This window comes from Vipera ursinii, assembly GCF_947247035.1.
Source record: "Vipera ursinii genome assembly, chromosome: 1".
In the NCBI taxonomy this organism is placed as follows: domain Eukaryota; kingdom Metazoa; phylum Chordata; class Lepidosauria; order Squamata; family Viperidae; genus Vipera; species Vipera ursinii.
Genome location: NC_139512.1, coordinates 33,434,120 through 33,444,500, shown reverse-complemented (window position 1 = coordinate 33,444,500; position 10,381 = coordinate 33,434,120).

Below are 10,381 nucleotides of genomic sequence, written 5' to 3'. Positions count from 1 at the left end.
GGAGCCGCATGCGGCTCTTTCAGCCATCTCCTGCGGCTCCCAGTCCTCTACCATGTGCAGTCAAAAAAAAAAAGTGGGACTAAAAAAGTTCAACCAATCAATTCAAATATGCAGGGTAGGTGCATATCTCGCCTTGGCTCCACTCTTCAGTCAAACCCTGTTCTGCGCATGCGCGCATGTACGAACATACGCACACATTTTTTGCGGCTCCCAGTTTTTCCAACTGGTTCCGAGTGGCTCTTTCACTGTTTCAGGTTGCTGACCCCTGCTCTATACCATTTTGGACAAATGGCTGTCCAGTCTCTTCTTAAAAACTTCCAGTGTTGGAGCATTCACAGCTTCTGGAGGCAGGTTGTTCCACTGGTTAATTGTTCTAACTGTCAGGAAGTTTCTCCTTAGTTCTAGGTTGCTTCTCTCCTTGATTAGTTTCCATCTTTGCTTCACGTTGCTATCAGGTACTGTGCTCACAAGGTATAACCCACACTTACCAATGACATTGGTTTGCAATGCCTCATAACACTGAAGCAGTTATGTTACACTTTATAAAAGGCAGCAGTGAACACCCAGTAGCTTTTGCATAATGCTCACTCACAGCTGCAAAGCAAAAAAAAAATGCACTAAGTTTAGTTAGGGAGCTAAATGTTTGAAGCAGTATTTGTACAGAAGGGAGTCTACCCTTATCACTGGTCATCAGCCACTACTGTCAATCTTTGAGTCCACAAAAAGGATTCTTCTTACAGCAGCTGCTCAACTGCAATATTGGGTTTTGTTCCTTGGAGGGAACATTCAGAACAATATTCAAAAGGCTGCCTAATCCCCATACCTGTGAGATAGAGCAGGGAGAGAGAAAGAAAACGACAGACAGTCCTGGTCCAATAACTTAACCAGCACAATACATATAGGTTCAAACCATTTTTACCAATATTACTAATGTAAATTAGTTGTTCCTTTTCTTCCCCTGTCTAGTAAGAAATGTTTTCACTATGCCATTTTGGTATCGTACAATAATTGCACACTTTTTAACTTACAAGGTTCAGTTCCTGCTGCCAGAAGTAGTTTTTTTCTCCTTTTCAAGGATACACTGCTTATAGCCCTGAATTCATGTCCTAATCAGCAATGTATCCTTTTAGCAGATGATGCTGAGCAGCTAATGGCAAACCTCCACCTCTGTTTCAGCAGCAGTATCTTTGTCTCCTCCATGCCTGAGAAGGTTTTTCATTCGAATTGTGCTAAATTGCGCTGTGGATTGTGCTAAAAAAAATGCTGCAACTTGATGGGATGGCTTTCAGCACTATTTCAAAATCCTTTTCCTGATTGGTCACATCCATCTCAAATGTACACATGAAATATGCATTTTGTACTCTCATGTACATCAATCTGCACCTTCTTATACTGAACTGCATTTGCCATTTTGATGCTGTTTACCAGTTTGGGACAAGAGCTTGGAATGATAGGTAATCCTTTTTGATTTTTACTAGCCAGAAAAGTTTGAAACAACCAACAGGTTTTTTAATCATACCACTCACCATCTCAGATTCCTTATAAACAATTTTATTGCAAAATGTGTTTTTCAGAAGACATGTAATGCTCCCTGTACAGGTAGTTTCAGCATGTTTAAAAATGCAACCAAGATTAGAAGTCCAGTATCAGTTGTCAGCAAAAGGACATTCTGCTCCTTGGAGCAATGCAAAATGTTATCAGAATAAACCTCTATATGCTGTGATGACATCCAAGTTTCGTCTATATAAGTAATACAAGAGGACTGAATGAGCACCAGGCACAAATCCAATCTACAAAATAAAAAAAAATATGGCACATACAGAAACTTGTAGACAAGAAAATCTTTCATTTCAGGACAAAACACTAGTTGGTGCAAGTCGTTTTCACACATTTTTGGGACACTTGTCATGATCAAAGTAAAAATAATTTAATCTTAATTTTGAAAGAAGTTTTAATTTTCACTCTTAAGCAAGTTTTTTAAAATATAATGTATTTCAATTCATAAAAATATGGTGCTTTCTTCATCAATTATTTCAGGGGGGAAAATACTGATCAAAGTGAAGAATCCAACTGGCTTTAGTTAGAGAATAAGGGAGGTGACTTTAACTGAAATATGCAAGAGCCATTATCTAGGCAAAGAAAACTGAAGCATTCTTTAAGTTCTTGGAAACAAGGTAATATTCAGAAGCAACACAGACAAATGCCTCCTTGAGGTAGAAGAAGAAAGGGAGGTACAGTTGTTCAGTTCAGCCCTCCTACTCTACTGAGCCTCCACGCTATCAGCCCCCTCTACCCCAAAGATCCTGCAGGAGAAGGGCAGTGTGGACAACTGTGGGATCTGGCAGGGTGAGAGCTGTGAACCATAAACCCAAAGCTTTAGCTGTGTCCCTGCATAACAGATACAGTGCCCTTGCTGACCTTAACAGGGACATTAAGGAAACAGGTCAAGGTAATTGTGATGATAACTCAAATAAGCAGGGGACTATGGTCCGAGATGAACTTGTTTCTGACAGGGAGAAGTACGAATCAGGTATTACACATCAATCATGCAAGAAAAGAAAGGTACCCAAAAAGAGAAGCCACCTTCTGGTTGGTGACTCAATTATAAGGCATGTTAATTTAGGAAAGGATACAGAGGTTTCAAAAGAGGTCAGGTGTCTTCCAGGTGCTACTGCCAGTAGGGACAAGAAACGTATTTTCAAAATAGTCAACAATGCCAGCAAAGACTGTGATGTGGATGCCATTGTACATCTTGGCACTAACGATCTGTCCCAAAACGATGTACTCTTTGTGCACAATGATTTCCAGAGCTTGGGGCAGGAACTCAGCAGAATAGGCTGTAGGCTCACTTTTTCAGAGGTCTTACCAGTGTATAAGGAGCAAAATGGAAGAGGCCAGCGTATAGCAGAATTTAATATGTGGCTAAAGGAGTGGTGTAAAGGAGAAGGCTTTGGTTATATTAGTCATGATGTCTGTAGCTGGTCCAATGAAAAAATGTACAGAAGAGATGGTCTGCATCCATCCAAGAAAGGGACTGAGTTACTTGGCAACAAATTCACAGCTTTTCTGAAGGAATATTTAAACTAAACAAGGGGGACAGTGAGTTAATTGATACAGAACATCACTGTCCCCGGCAATCTAAGAAAATAGGGGAACTTAGGCACCACACAAGTTATGTAGCAGATAAACACAGGGTCAGTCATAAAGGACTCAAATGTCTGTACACCAATGCGCAGAGTATGAACAGTAAGCAGGGTGAACTAGAAATTCAGGTAAATGAGGGCGGATATGATATTGTTGCCATTACAGAAACATGGTGGGACGAAACCCACAAATGGAACACACAGCTAGAGGGATTTAAATTATTTAAAAGAAATAGACTAAACAAAAGAGGAGGTGGAGTTGCTCTATATATAAGAAATAACTTTATCTCTACAGAAATAGAGCACAACAATGATGAAAACTGTAAACTTGAATATATTTGGGTCAATATAAAAGGGGGAAAAATGACATTGCCATAGGTGTATACTATAGGCCGCCCAACCAAACAGAGGAAATAGATGAACTTTTTGCTAGTCAGTTAACTAAGGTATGTAGGAAGCGCATCACAATAGTAATGGGGGACTTTAATTACCCTGATATCAACTGGGAGACAAACTCTGCACCAAGTGGAAGATCTAACAGATTCCTGACAAACCTAGCAGACAACTTTCTCTCCCAAAAAGTAGAGAAGGGAACTAGGGGATTAGCCATATTGGATTTAATTCTCACTAACAAAGATGAAATGATAGAAAGTGTCAAAGACACAGGAACCTTGGGGGGAAGTGATCATGCAATATTGGAATTCAACATTATGGAAGCACAAGCAATAGAATACAGCCAAACTAGAGTCTTGGACTTTAAAAGAGCTAATTTCAATAAACTTAGAGAAACCTTGGGAAGAATTCCATGGATGAGAATCCTAAAGGGGAAAACAACTCAAGAAGCTTGGGAAATTTTGAAAAGTGAGATAATAAAGGCCAAGTCTAGCACAATACCAACAAAGAAGAAAAATAACAGCTTTCAAAAGAAACCAGCATGGCTGCATAAAGAACTCTCTGATAAACTGAAAGATAAAAAGGACAAGTATAAGAAGTGGAAAGAGGGGCACATAACTAAGGCAGAATATCAGCAAACAGCCCGTGCCTGCAAAGATGAAGTGAGGGAAGCTAAGGCTCAAAATGAACTAAGGCTTGCGACCAAAGTCAAAAATAAAAAAAAGCTTCTTTCAACATATAAGAAACAAGAAAAAAGTTAAGGAAATGATTGGTCCATTAGTGGGGGAAAGTGGCAAGAAGGTGACAAGCAACAGGGAGAAAGCAGAACAATTTAACTCGTTTTTTGCATCTGTCTTTACACAAAGAGAAAAAACAGTCCAACCTACCAAAACCAGTGCCATAAAAAACAGAATAGAAACGCAAGTTAAGATAGGCAAGAAAATGGTAAGTGAGCACCTGTCCAGCCTAGACGAGTTCAAATCACCAGGACCAGATGGATTACACCCCAAGGTTCTCAAGGAACTGGCAGACATGATCTCAGAACCACTGAACTATATTTTTCAAAGATCCTGGAGCACTGGGGAACTACCAGATGACTGGAAGAGGGCTGATGTCGTTCCCATATTCAAAAAAGAGAAGAAAATAGATCCAGGAAACTACAGACCTGTCAGCCTGACCTCAATACCTGGGAAGATTCTGGAAAAGATAATCAAACAACAAATCAGCGAACACCTTGATGCGAACAAAGTTATCACTAAAAGCCAACATGGGTTTGTCAAAAACAGATCATGCCAGACAAATCTTATTGCATTCTTTGACCAAGTGACAAAACTAGTGGACCAGAGGAATGCTGTAGATATAATTTACTTGGACTTCAGTAAGGCATTTGATAAAGTAGATCACAACCTACTACTTGATAAGATAGAAAAATGTGGATTAGATAGCATCACCACCAGATGGATTCGTAGCTAGCTGACAGGCCGTACTCAGCATGTGGTCCTCAATGGAACCGCATCTACATGGAGGGAAGTGTGTAGTGGGGTGCCCCAGGGGCTGGAATTGGGTATGTGTAGTTTAATGAAGAGAAGGGTGAGGGGTGAGATGATAGCAGTGTTCCAATATCTCAGGGGCTGCCACAAAGAAGAGGGAGTCAAGCTATTCTCCAAAGCACCTGAAAGCAGGACAAGAAGCAATGGATGGAAACTAGTCAAGAAGAGAAGCAACCTAGAACTAAGGAGAAACTTCCTGACAGTTAGAACAACTAACCAGTGGAACAACCTGCCTCCAGAAATGGTGAATGCTCCAACACTGGAAGTTTTTAAGAAGAGACTGGACAGCCATTTGTCTGAAATGGTATAGGGTTTCCTGCCTTAGCAGGGGGTTGGACTAGATGACCTCCAAGGTCCCTTCCAACTTCTTCTTCTTCTTCTTCTTCTTCTTCTTCTTCTTCTTATTATTATTATTATTATTATTATTATTATTATTATTATTATTACTATTACTATTATTATTATTATTATTATTATTATTATTATTATTATTATTATTATTATTTATTATACAATGAGATTTACAAGATTTTGTCATTATGGCATATCTCAGTAAAGTAAAATTCTAATTGATTTTCTAGTGTGGTCTACGTAGTAGGGCTGGCACTATTGGGTCCCCACAAAATTTATTCTTTTTCTTATGAAAATTGTTCACTTAAACTTTTCCTCATACTCTGCCCTGATGGTGAAGGGGCATCACTTATGCCCTGGCCAAACCCATACAGTCCTGTCTCTCCCTATTTCTCTCTACAGTTGAACCCCACAGCTTTACCATCCGTACAGAAGCAGAGAGAGGCTACAGCAATTTCTGAGTCAGTTGCTCCTCCTCTGCTTTCAGAGAAGAAAGCAGCTAGGAAACCATTTGAATATTCAACTGCTGTCTGCAATTCTACAGCAGAAGCAGATCCATCTCTAAGCCAAATGACAGCCACACTATTTCCCAGGGACATGACAAAAAGGAGAAGGAATCATTTGGTTCAGTACTCTATTATGGCAGCAACAGAGAAGCATCTATTGTGGTGATTTGTGAGCCAGTGCTCACTCTCTCAGTTTCCCCAATGTGAATAGAGGCAGAAGCTGGTGTAATGTATTGGGATTTTACTTGAACTGTTTCACGTATCTGTTTGAATGCCGCTTAAGGTTGCTCAATTGGTGTGTCTGTGTAACGGTTGCTGACTAGCCAGACTTGCTGTCTCCAAGATCATTGGATGATTTGGGGCGGGAATGGGTTCCTTTAAACCTATTGGCCACTGCCTAGTGGCCAACTGTATAAGTAGCTGCGCAGAAGCCTCTGTTTCAGTTCTGTTCCTGTTTGCCTCAATAAAGCAATGTTCCTGTTTGCAACCTCTCTTCTCGCTTACTGCCTGCAAGACCTCACTACATAACATCTGGGTCACTGAAAAATACAGGGCCTTTCTCCTTTGCTGATTGCTATCCATCCATATTTCAGCTGGCACAAACTATACTGACATGAAATTTCCTGTCTACACTAATATCTGTCTTACTTGTATTGTTTGGTTACGACTCACTGCCAAATAGTTATGTCCTGATCATGCATGTGCAGGACATATGAAGTAAAGCTATTAGTTTAATTCAATGATTTTTTAGGCTCACCCACCTCAGTCATCACCAGGCGGTAAAGAAACATCCAACAATCACTACAGTGATGTGGAAATAGGGTGGGGCAACTTGATGTCTCAGAGAAATAAAGGTTAATCCCAGGATAGCTATCATGTTTGTGAAGAATGTTGAATCACACATGCATATATCTCACGAACATCAGCTTCATATTTCAATAGCCACAACAGCACAATCATTAAAGTACTCAACTTGCACATCCATCATGATGCAGGAGGGAAGGAAGGAAACATTTCTTTAAAAATGTTAGATTGTGGTAGCAGTACAGAAAGCAATTGGTTTCTAGTATACATTAGAAAGGGATTTTGTAGCAGGATTTGAAAATTGGGGCAGACATGGCTCAATCACAACTCTTTTTGGTTATGTGATATAGTTAGTCCTCAAATTACAATTGTAATGGGCCTCTCATAATGGTTGTAAAAATCATACCAAAAGATTTTACAACTATTTCATGGTGGCTGCTAAGCAAACATGGTGGTCATAAGTGCAAATCTAATGTTTACTATGGGAGTGGTTTTGCCAAAAACCAGACGTGCCTGTTTTCAGCAAAACTGTTGTTAAAAACATGTGACTACGGGATGCTGTAAATGGCCATAAATACAGCCATGTTGCTGAACCTGTGAAGTGCGGGTCATATGACTATAGCAGTAACTGTTAGAACTTTGAATCTGGGTCATATGTCCCCCTTTTCAAGTAGGTTATACCTTTGAATGGTCACTAAGTGACTGGTTGTAAATAAAGACTATCTGTAAACGACCAAGGTGTTCAATTTTTCTCCAAAAGACTCATGTGTGATTCTTCTTCAGATGAATCAGGAAGTGCTTAAAATTTATCTAGACTGAAACCACTGTTTTTCCAGGGGAGCTCCAGTACCACAGGGCAAGGCAATCTATGGTCTTCATGTTTTTTGCAATCCCTAGACCATTTTTTTGCAAATTTCAGAGCTCTCCCTTTCATCACAACACACTACTGAAATTTGTTAGCAAGCCATGAAATAGAAGCACGTTTCCACCAATTTTAGTGGGAATTCAATTAAAAGAAGTCATACTGTTATTGCACTTTACACTAGGGAACCCCCCTGCAATACTACAGCTTGTATTCTTGGATATTCTCCTTCTCACCACCAATGTGATTTTCTGGAATGGAGCAGCTGGGTGTCTGTCTAAACTTATATTGTCTTGTTGGCAGCTAAAAGTGCCTACAAATTTAGTGCCTTCCCATTCCATACTGTGCTGCTAATCTTAACTTGGGGCATTCATGTCAACAGGTGCCTTCAAGAAAAAGATGGATGTGGGATATTGGTACAGCTGGGGCAAGTATTTATAGTCTTTGTGTTGTTTTTAAAGAGTAAGCTTCTAGATCATATCTCTGTTAATATATGTAACATAAGCAGGGAAAATCCCTGTTTTTTAATATATTCCACTGGTACAGAATTTCCTGTGGAATCTTTTTCAGACCACGAACTCAAGACTAAAAATAAACATTATTAAAAGCTACATGTGAAGTGAAACATTGCAAACATAGAGATTTAAAAATAACCTATCTTAAGCAAAATACTGATGAATTATTGATGAATCAGCAATGACTGTATAAAGTACACTTGATCATTTCCTGCCTTATTAGCAGACTGCTGGACTGTTTGTCAAATCTATTTGCTAGCAAATGCTAAACATTTCAGAACTGGAGCTGACTAGCACCAGCAGCTTAATCTGTATGTTCGAACTCTATCAAACAAGATGCAATTCCACTGCATTTCATTATTCTACAAGCCCCTGAAGATTGTTTGGCATCTATGTACAACTGTTTATAGCACCAGAATCGGCTCAGAATTTGGTGGGCAAGTATATACATGTCCCATCAAAAAAATGATTTGGATGGTCTCCAAGTTTCATTTCTAAATCAGGTTTTCTGACTCACATATTCAGGTAACAATGCATTTGTTCTCAGTTCTGATATGAAAGATGCTGACCAGAAGCTCAGGTTTAACAGATTCCTTCAGCAAAAGCAGCTTTTGGGGCAAAAGCACAATACCATCCAAGGCAGCAGCCTGTCAGACTGAGTTGCCCATTTTTCCCCCATAAATAAATAATTGATGTTGTTTAAGCATCATGGATATCAGATCATTCTTACAGCTCTGGGGATTGTTTCAACCTTCATTTTCACAGAGGCAACTATTTTAGTTTGGGACAAGATTATGTTTATATTTATGAACACAGTAAAAGCAAAATAGTTGAAAAAGGTAGTGAAAAGATCTGTATATCTTATAATTCCTTATTAGAATTAGCAATACATATGGGAGGTTAATCTTTATAATGTATGAGAAATGCATCAATTCATTTTTGTCCTCTAAGCTCTTAGATAGCATGGTGTGGATACAGGGAGGTAGGGATGCAGCCCGAGCTTTTTGAATCTATTCTTATTTTGGCTTGGAGGACATGTTGTTTGAAGCATATGTGCATGTGTACATGTGTGTGGGTGCATATATTCATACATACAACTGTTGCTGATCTGCCACTTAGTTTTAGCAATGTGATCTTGGGGAACAACAAAGGCCTTAAAAAGAGGAAGTTGGAGGGTTGCAGATTGCTCTCCCATGTTACACTGTGTGGCTTGTGCAAAAAAGCTGATTATCTCTTTCATAAATTGGCTGGTTATATTCTGTCTTATTACTTAGATAAATCTCACTGATGGGAATCATATGCAGCTTTTGTCCTAATTTCACATCTCTCATGAGAAGAACAGAAATTATATGAAGGAAATGACAAAGAATTGGTAGTCCCTCCCTATTTAATCATAATCATAATAGTAAAGTTGGAAGGGACCTTGGAAGTCATCTAGTCCAACCCCCCTGCTCAGGCAGGAAACCCTATACCATGTCAGACAAATGGCTGTCCAGTCTCTTCTTAAAAACGTCCAGTGTAGGAGCATTCACAACTTCTGGAGACAGGTTGTTCCACTGGTTAATTGTTCTGTCAGGAAGTTTCTCCTTAGTTCTAGGTTGCTTCTCTCCTTGATTAGTTTCCATCCATTGCTTCTTGTCCTGCCTTCGGGTGGTTTGGAGAATAGCTTGACTCCCTCTTCTTTGTAGCAGCCCATGAGATTTTGGAACACTGCTATCATGTCATCCCTAGTCTTTTTCTTTATTAAACTAGACATACCCAATTCCAGCAGCCGTTCCTTATATGTTTTAGCCTCTAGTCCCCTAATCATCTTTGTTGCTCTTCTCTGTATTCTTTCTAGAGTCTCAACATCTTTTTTACACCATGGTGACCAAAACTGGATGCAGTATTCCAAGTGTGGTCTTACCAAGGCATTGTAAAGTGGTATTAATACTTCATGTGATCTTGATTCTATCCCTCTGTTAATGCAGCCTAGCACTGTGTTGGCTTTTTTGGCAGCTGCAGCACACTGCTGGCTCATATTTAAGTGATTGTCCACTAGGACTCCGAGATCCCTCTCACAGTTACTACTATTGAGCAAGGTACCCCCTATACTATACCTGTACATTTGGTTTTTCTTGCCTAAATGTAGAACCTTACTTTTTTCACCATGGAATTTCATTTTGTTATTTATTTATTTTATTTTATTTTTATTTTTATTCCATTTATATCCCGCCCTTCTCCGAAGACTCAGGGCGGCTTACAAGCTTAGCAGTAG